Below are 8,712 nucleotides of genomic sequence, written 5' to 3' on the forward strand. Positions count from 1 at the left end.
ATTGTCAGCCTTGATTGAATGTCTCACTCTACCTCATATTATCAGGATCAGACTAATTCTTTGGACTGTTTTCCATCAGTCAGTTTGTCCTCTTGGTCAGCAGTAACAGCAGCTAAATATCTAGCTTCTACTGCTGAGAAAAAGATCACATTAGCATGGATTAGCAACCCTGTTACTGTGATTAGAGTAGGGTTAGCAAACAACACAGAAAACATGGAATAAAAATGCTACCATTGATGTGGAAGCCGAGCCAATCAAGCCTTTGATAGTTTATTACCTATTATTGATGAATATGGAGCAGAATATTGTAAAAGAGAAGGTTGATTTGTCAGATATTTTGAAGCCCAAATGTCCTCCGGTTCTGGAATGATCCTCAGAGCAGGCGGTAGAGACAGTTACCAATAATGATCTTCCAAAGTGGACGCTGCCTGTCAAGTGACCAATAATGGGCTGCTTGGATCGACCGCGGCAGGCCAGACAGAAATCACATTTCAAGTTTGCACCCAAATATCCTCCAGTTCTGGAAAGACTGTTAACATCAACTGAGTTTGAATCTGCTACACTGCTCTGCTGAAGTAGTTTCCTATGATTTCCTGCTCAGAAACAAACAGAAATACTGCATATTGATAATTGGAAATGCCAGTTAATAACAGTTTTCTGGGCTCACTAATCACATTGTTGTTGTGAGAATTTGCAAGTCAGCATTTATCCTAAAGATGAACATATGTCTACAGCTGCCTGTTTTAACAGTCATTTAGATTTTTGGTCTTTCTTTTCAAAAGGGAACCAGCTTGCAGAGAAAACTTCACGTTAGTCTTCATTTTTGTGTGAAATTGTCGACATCTTTCATTAAAATAGCTGCTATTTAGCCTAAAACCTGCACACAGTGAGATCTCTGAAGGCCTACAAAGTGAATCATCTCTCCTAATGAACTAGTACTGAACATCGATACTCTCAGTAAGAAAATCATTACCCAGCGGTGCTCAGTTCCCTCAGGATCGAAGAAATTCTAACGGCATCTGACCTTCAATGATTATCTCCAAACTTGAGAAACATGCTGGCTCTAATTGAATCCTGTCATTCTGCACCCGATACGAGGGCCGAGCGTCTCAGCCCTGCTGCCAGCCACCGTCCACACCTATTTCAGCACGTATCGACTCCGCCTGTCAATATCTCTGATACGTAAAAAGGAGTCTGGTTAAAATTCATGAAGGGTGTGCAGGTCATAGAGCGACCAAAAAAAGCACAGGCTCCAGAGACATTCTTTGAAATCACGTGTGATTATATTCCCAAACCGCAACATCGGGTGCTTTCAGTTTTAGCTATTTTATGTCCAGTGAATTTTGAGAATGCTGTGAAACTAACAAGAGGCACCTTTTGGCAAAAATCTGCCTGCTTCTTCTTGTGCGGACTCAAGAAATGACCTGAATTGGAAAGACAGAAAGTGTAAAAGGTTGAGGGCAACAGAAATAAAACAGAGGAGGAGAAAATACATTAGCAGAGAAAACAGGAGGATCTGCTGCTGCTGTCGCTAAAAAACGAGATGATTTTCCTGTCTGAGGAGAAGGCTGCAGGTCATGCATGTCTACAGGACATTAAAATATCATCGCTCATGTAATCACAAGTCATGGGTTAATTTGTGAGGACAGAGATGCTCCTTTAGCCGGTAGTTTGACCTGAGAATGTGGCGGGTCACGACACACAGCAGAGCTATTAGCGGCTAACTAAGCTCCATCCTTCCTCAGATTAGCAGAGTGCCAGAGTGCTTGAGAAACAATGGACGGCAGAGAGACTCGTGGCTTTCCCTCTGACAGCTGCATCGCATTTATTTTTCTCTTTTTCTGTCTTCTATCTCTCTCTCTGCCTTCCCCTAATCTCCTTTCTTGTACCTCCTTTCCTTAACAGATCTCTTCCTCTCTCTTTCTGGTTCAACTTTGTCAGAATCTCCTTTTAGTGTTAAACTCTTTTCACACTTATTGTTTGTATTTTCCCTCTGCGTCAGCGTCATTATAAACCTTTCAAGGCTCAGATGTTTGGAAGTATTTGTGAAGAACACAGAGGAGATTTGGATGAAGTTTGATTGAGAAACTCTCTTCACACTGTAAGGACATCTTTTACTTTGAGCGTGACGAGAAAATAAGAGGGCACATGAGAATAATTTTATCAGCAAATTTATAAAATGCCGTACAAGCAGGAAAGACGAATGCTGCAAATGTAATGCTGCAAAGTCACAACCATCCATCTGAAAAGTAGTGCACACATTTGACATTTTCAGTGAAATGAATGTTGATTAATCATAGAGAACGTTTGTTTACTTCTGTTCTTTCCTGCAGACAGTCATGGTAAATACGAAGGGGAAGGCAGTAAATGCCATGACCAGGTTGCACTCCTAATTCTGTCCATATTAGCTGTGATTATCCCAGCACTGCTCCAAAATAAACCTAAACCTTTCTGCTCGCAAGCAGCTTCATGCCCTAAATAGCCAAGAGGAAACATAATGGAGCAAAGAAATGTGGAAGGTGAAGAACAGGAGGAATTTATGTGGACGCTTAACAGTTCAGGATCATGATGGAAAGTAGCTCACCTCAATATGAAGTCTGGCAGAGCCGTGTGCACAGAAGCATTAAGACAGCAGATATAATGGAGAGAAACTGTTAAATTTATGGTAATATTTAAGGATTCAGATTCCCGATGATGGAGCAGAAAATATGACCACATTCCAGCTCCTCACACATCCATGTATGTCTTCTGACAGACGCTGCTCAGAGCAAACAATAGAAAAACTGATTAAACACCTTGACAGAGGAAACAGCTTCTATCTGACTCTCCCTCAATCACAGGTTTGACTTGAGAAATGGTTTCTTTACATTTCTTACAGAGAGAGATAAGGGTCATTCCAGAACTGGAGGACATTTGGGCTTTAAAATGATTGAAAAATAAACCTTCTCTTTTACAGTTTTCTGCTCCATATTGATCAATAATAGGTATTGATTGGCTCAGCTTCCACATCAATGGTAGCATTTTTATTCCATGTTTTCTGTGTTGTTTGCTAACCCTACTCTAATCACAGTAACAGGGTTGCTAATCCATGCTAATGTGATCTTTTTCTCAGCAGTAGAAGCTAGATATTTAGCTGCTGTTACTGCTGACCAAGAGGACAAACTGACTGATGGAAAACAGTCCAAAGAATTAGTCTGATCCTGATAATATGAGGTAGAGTGAGACATTCAATCAAGGCTGACAATGTGATGAAAAGATGAAAAATAGAAGAGAGGACATAGCTTTGCTCTACACATTCTGTAGGAAAACTGTTGGATGACGTAAACGACAAAAACAAGATAGAAGCGAGACATAAAATGACAAAAATGAGACAGAAAATGACAAAGATAAGACAGAAAATGACAAAAACAAGACAGGTGGGACAAATGAAAAATGTCATTTTAGGGGGAACTCCAGATATGTTTGGTATTTTTAAAAATATTTTCAAACAATACAACAATATTTTCCTAGTGTTTTTTTTAGATTTGGTCTCAGGACAAGAACATTTACATAACAACTGCATGTTTTAGTATTTTCTACATGGATTATTTGAACTTTGATGTTTGGGATGTAAAATGTCCTCCAGTTCTGGAATGACCCAGAAGTCTTTTCTAAATCTGACAGTTGTCTGTATGTGTGACGGTGTGAATATATTAGAGGAATATAACATTGCATCCCAATGTTAGTTGGTCCATGTAGATTGCAAACTAAAGCATTCAGTGTCTAAAACATCCACATATGCACCATGGAGCAGTAATGATTATTCATTGCTGAAGTAGTGCATGTCTGGGTTAAATTATAATTCTGTGCAGCATAAAATCAATAAAGTCACTGTATGTTTAATTCCTGCATTGTTGCCATCCTAACACACAGTGGATGCCAGCAGGAGGCTGCAGAGTGATGAGGTGATGGCTAGAGGTGAACCGGGGGACATATATTACGCTCCCTGTGCTCTCTGCACCTCAGCTCTGATTCATATTAGTGCCATAAAGCACAGGGCGAGGACACTTTTAGACAGGCGTGGCATAAATCCCACAGTACAGAGCTGATGAACATAAAAAAAAAAACACTCAAACACAATCCATCTCTAAGCACTCTGCTCATAACAAGATATGTTTGTTGTTTCTCTGTGCAGCTGCTGTACAGGCCACACTTTCAGGCTCTACTCAGTCTGTTGTTTTTTAATAGTAGCAGTAGATTATTTAGGTAGAGCCACAACAACACAAAGCCAACACGGTGACCTTCAAGGTATTAAGGTGTGTCCATCCAATCTCTCAGCCTCCCCTGGGACCATCATAAAGCACAGTGACACCTCAGGGTGCGAGCTGCAGGCCCAGAGTTATAATGTGCAGTAAAAAGAGAAAAAAACCTCGATTGAAAGCAGACTGACTGTACACAGAGTGAGCATGTTTATGTTCTTCATGCATGCTTCCCCCAGTAATAACACACTTCAGACACTGACCTCCTGCAACGCTGCACTCAGCGCTACACCACACATATATTTCACCGGCAATAAATTTTAAACCCTGTGTTGGAAGACTTTGCAGTAATGCATTCCATGGTCTCCCAATAATTGAAAGCCAGAGACTCAGCTCCTTCTACCTGTTTATTATTTGGATCTCGTAGCAAACGTCAACCTGTCAGAGGCAAATCAGACTTTCTCTGTTTATAGGTCATTCCAGAACCGGAGGACATTTCACCCATCAAATATTAAATAATCTATGTAGAAAATACTAAAACATGCAGTTGTTTTGTAAACCAAATCTAAAAAAACTAGGAGAAAAGAACGTCTGAAGATATTTTTAAAATACCAAATAAGTCTGCAGTTCCCCCTAAAATGTCATTTTTCTCTTGTCCTCCTGATGACCAAACTGAATCTCTAATAGAACAGTTAGAATGAAATTTAAATCTACTTTTTTTTGGTTTTATTTTCTTCATTGATGTGTCTTGTAATTGTAGGAACATTTTTTTAATCAACATAACATTTTAAATAATGCTCAGTATACATGGAACATGTGTCCCACAACATGTTAGCAGAACCTGTTGATGACATTTTTGTGTTTTGTGTCTTATTTTTCTCATTTTCTGTTTTTAAAAAAAAAAAATCATTCAGTCTTGTTTTTGTCATTTTGTGTCTTGTTTTTGTCATTTTGTGTCTTGTTTTAGTCATTTTCCATGTCATTTTTGTCGTTTCATGTCTTGTTTTTGTCATTCAACAGTTTTCCTATAGAATGTGTAGAGCAAAGCTATGTCCTCTCTTCTATTTTTCATCTTTTCATCCCATTGTCAGCCTTGATTGAATGTCTCACTCTACCTCATATTATCAGGATCAGACTAATTCTTTGGACTGTTTTCCATCGGTCAGTTTGTCCTCTTGGTCAGCAGTAACAGCAGCTAAATATCTAGCTTCTACTGCTGAGAAAAAGATCACATTAGCATGGATTAGCAACCCTGTTACTGTGATTAGAGTAGGGTTAGCAAACAACACAGAAAACATGGAATAAAAATGCTGCCATTGATGTGGAAGCTGAGCCAATCAATACCTATTATTGATGAATATGGAGCAGAAAACTGTAAAAGAGAAGGTTTATTTTTCAAACATTTGAAGCCCAAATGTCCTCCAGTTCTGGAGTGATCCTTTTATTTACTTTTTTGCTCAGATTGTACTGTTCTAGGCTTTCACGATACTAAAAGAATGTAATGTTAGTTTTAAAACAGACCCTTTGTGTCCATTCTATTCATTTACAAAATTCATGTGAAATAATGTCCCTACATTTAAGCGGCTGGTTATAATATGCGAGGTCACAGTGACAATCGCTTTAATGCAACAGAGGCCAGAAGTGAAATCATAAAAATCACTCTGCCCTGGTCCAGCAGTTGTGAAAATCACCTGTATGTTAAACGCTTTGACAGCTGTGTTCACAGACCAATGAGCCAAAGAAGCTCCCGAGTGTCCAACTGTCCGACGCCACCACCTGGATCGGTCGTGTCGAGGCTTATTTAGAAGCAGTCCAGCATCCATTCAGGCTAATCAGGCTCCATTGATGATGAAAGCTGTAATTGATCTGGTTGTTGGATGCTTCTTCTGACCCCTGCAGGTTCCCTTCTGATGCTCCTGATGCAGCTGGAGGATCATGTTCAACCTGAATCATCGATTAGACCCTAAAAACTCAAAGTTTCATACTTAGAACCTTTTTTCCATGGATATAATCCCTTTCTGTCTTGAAATTGTTTCTAGGAAATCCCTGAAATTCTCTCTCAATGCACCCCTCCCCACTGGCTGCAGCTCCAGCACACTGGCTTCCCTATAACACTGTAAACTAGTCTGCACTACACAATGATAAGATGTAATATTGGAGTCAATCAGCTGAACATGTTGAACCACAACTGAAGAATTACTCACAGAAAGCCAAACCCTGCAAAAATGACACGACTGCTTCCTCAAGTTTATTATATGTGAAACTCTTAAAAGTCCATATTAGTGTTTTTGTCATGCAGTTTTGAGGAGGAAAAATGCTCAGCCATGGTGACACAACTTTTTTAGTTAATTATAAGTCTTCCAGTTTATTAAAAAAAAAAACACCATAAGGAAATTACAAGTTAATGAGCTAAAAAGGGTTTTAAAATCAATTAGTCCCCGTACTATCAAAATAAACTGGTATATCGCAAAAAATAATGAAAAAAGTAAGTTAACTGTATACTTGCAATTTCATTTTTATGTAAAATATTCTAGCCGTAACCACATTTATATATAAAATAGTGCAAAATAGCACCAAGTTTACACTCAATTCAACCTATTTCTATTCAGTCAACTATTTAAAATGCAGTCGGTGATATTAAAAGAGAATATCTGACATCTGGTTGAGCTGTTGGGGTTTCATACAGCTGGGCTTTTCTAGACTAGAAAAAGAGAAAAATAGAATACTAAGTACGGTGACTAAGTGATTTTAAAACCCTAAGCTCGTTAACATCTCCATGTGGTGTTTTTGATAAACTGGAAGACTTCAAATTAACTCAATAAGTTGTGAACACCATGGCTGAGCATTTTCACCTTAAAATTGCATGACAAAAATACAAATTTGGTTTCATAAATAACAAAATCGAGGAACCAGTCTTGTCATTGTGCAGAATGTGAACTGAATGACTGTCGGTTCATTATGAGCCTCTCGAGGCGTCGGTACTTCATCCTTCACAGCAAACAAATCACACATTGATTGCATGTTTTACGCGGTTCCATCTGCGTTTAGTCACACGACACAAACATCCCGGTCGAGACCTTTAAAATGGAAAAGCTACTTTCTTAGACTGAGTCGTAAAAAGATGACGGACGGCCGTCACACAGGAAAGGTGCTTTAATGTGGATCAATAAGCAAAGCCACGGCCGATAAACTGCTCACAGGGTGTCACTGCATGCTTCAGCATGATTCTCACACATGCTGCAGATATGAATTCTTAAATATTACTGATTAAATGATATGCAGCTCATTCTCTTCCTAAAACAGGAGTTAGTAACTGCACATCTCTACCATGTTGTGTTGTGGCTTTCTGTTCATCTGAAGCTGATAAATGACACTCAGCTGCATTCATCGCTGACCTGGCTGTTTACTTTTCCTATTTTTCCATCCATCTGTCCCCTCGGTGTTTCCTCGGCCTGAGAATAGGAGCAGATGGAAGGGGAGCCAGGTGGTCAAGTGATAGAGAGAGCACCGGGAGGGAGGAAGAAATGGACGGATGGATGGAAAGTGGAGGCTGGCCGATAAGACAGTGGTGACCCTTCCGTGAGCTCGTCCTGGAAAACCAGGCGGATATTTTTGGAACTCTGACCTTGGCTCGCTGTGGATGACTGAGAAATCACCTGATGTTTTTGCTGCAGATGTTCTTTCTTTCTGCTCGTATATTTCATAGTCTCATAAAGAAAGGTCCTCTGTTTCTCAGAGTGAAAATGATCAGGAGCTACTTTTATAACGCTTCCTTGTCTCGTCTCATGAAGCAGCAGCAGCCACCAGGATGAATTAAACATGAGAGGGACATCACAGCAAGTGCTGCCTGCCGGCTTTATCTCTCTGTTGTTCAAAAATCAAATGTTTTATTCTATTATTACAGCGCATGGCTCAGTGAAACGCATTAGGTTTGCATTAATCGTGTTTTGTTCTATCTTTGAATTTACTAGCAACCCATTCATCATCTATACATCTTAATCCTCATTAGGGTCGCGGGGGCCTGGAGTCTATACCAGCTGACTGACTGAGGGTGAAGGTTCACCTGGACAGGTAACAGTCTATCACAGGGCTACACATAGAGACAAACAATCACACTCATACCTATAGACAGTTTAGAACAGGGGTGGGCAATTAATTTTCATACGGGGCCACATGAGAAACTTTGACAGTTGTTAAGGGCCAGACCAGTACACGTAAAAGCTCTGCTCAATATATATCTCAATAAAAACAGTAAATGAAACAATACAATGATATAATGAAAATGTGGAACACAGAACACAACTATTTAATGAAAGATTTTGTTTTTTCATTCAAACTATGATTGCTGCCTATTGAGTTGTAGATATTTACTATCATAAAGACATACTTAAAATGTGAAACTGATTTTCCAAGTGCTGTAATTACTTTTCAGCAGTCACTGTTTTTACAAACAAAGTAAGTAAGCATCACTCAG

This window comes from Amphiprion ocellaris, chromosome 19 (genome assembly GCF_022539595.1).
Source record: "Amphiprion ocellaris isolate individual 3 ecotype Okinawa chromosome 19, ASM2253959v1, whole genome shotgun sequence".
Taxonomy (NCBI): Eukaryota; Metazoa; Chordata; class Actinopteri; family Pomacentridae; genus Amphiprion; species Amphiprion ocellaris.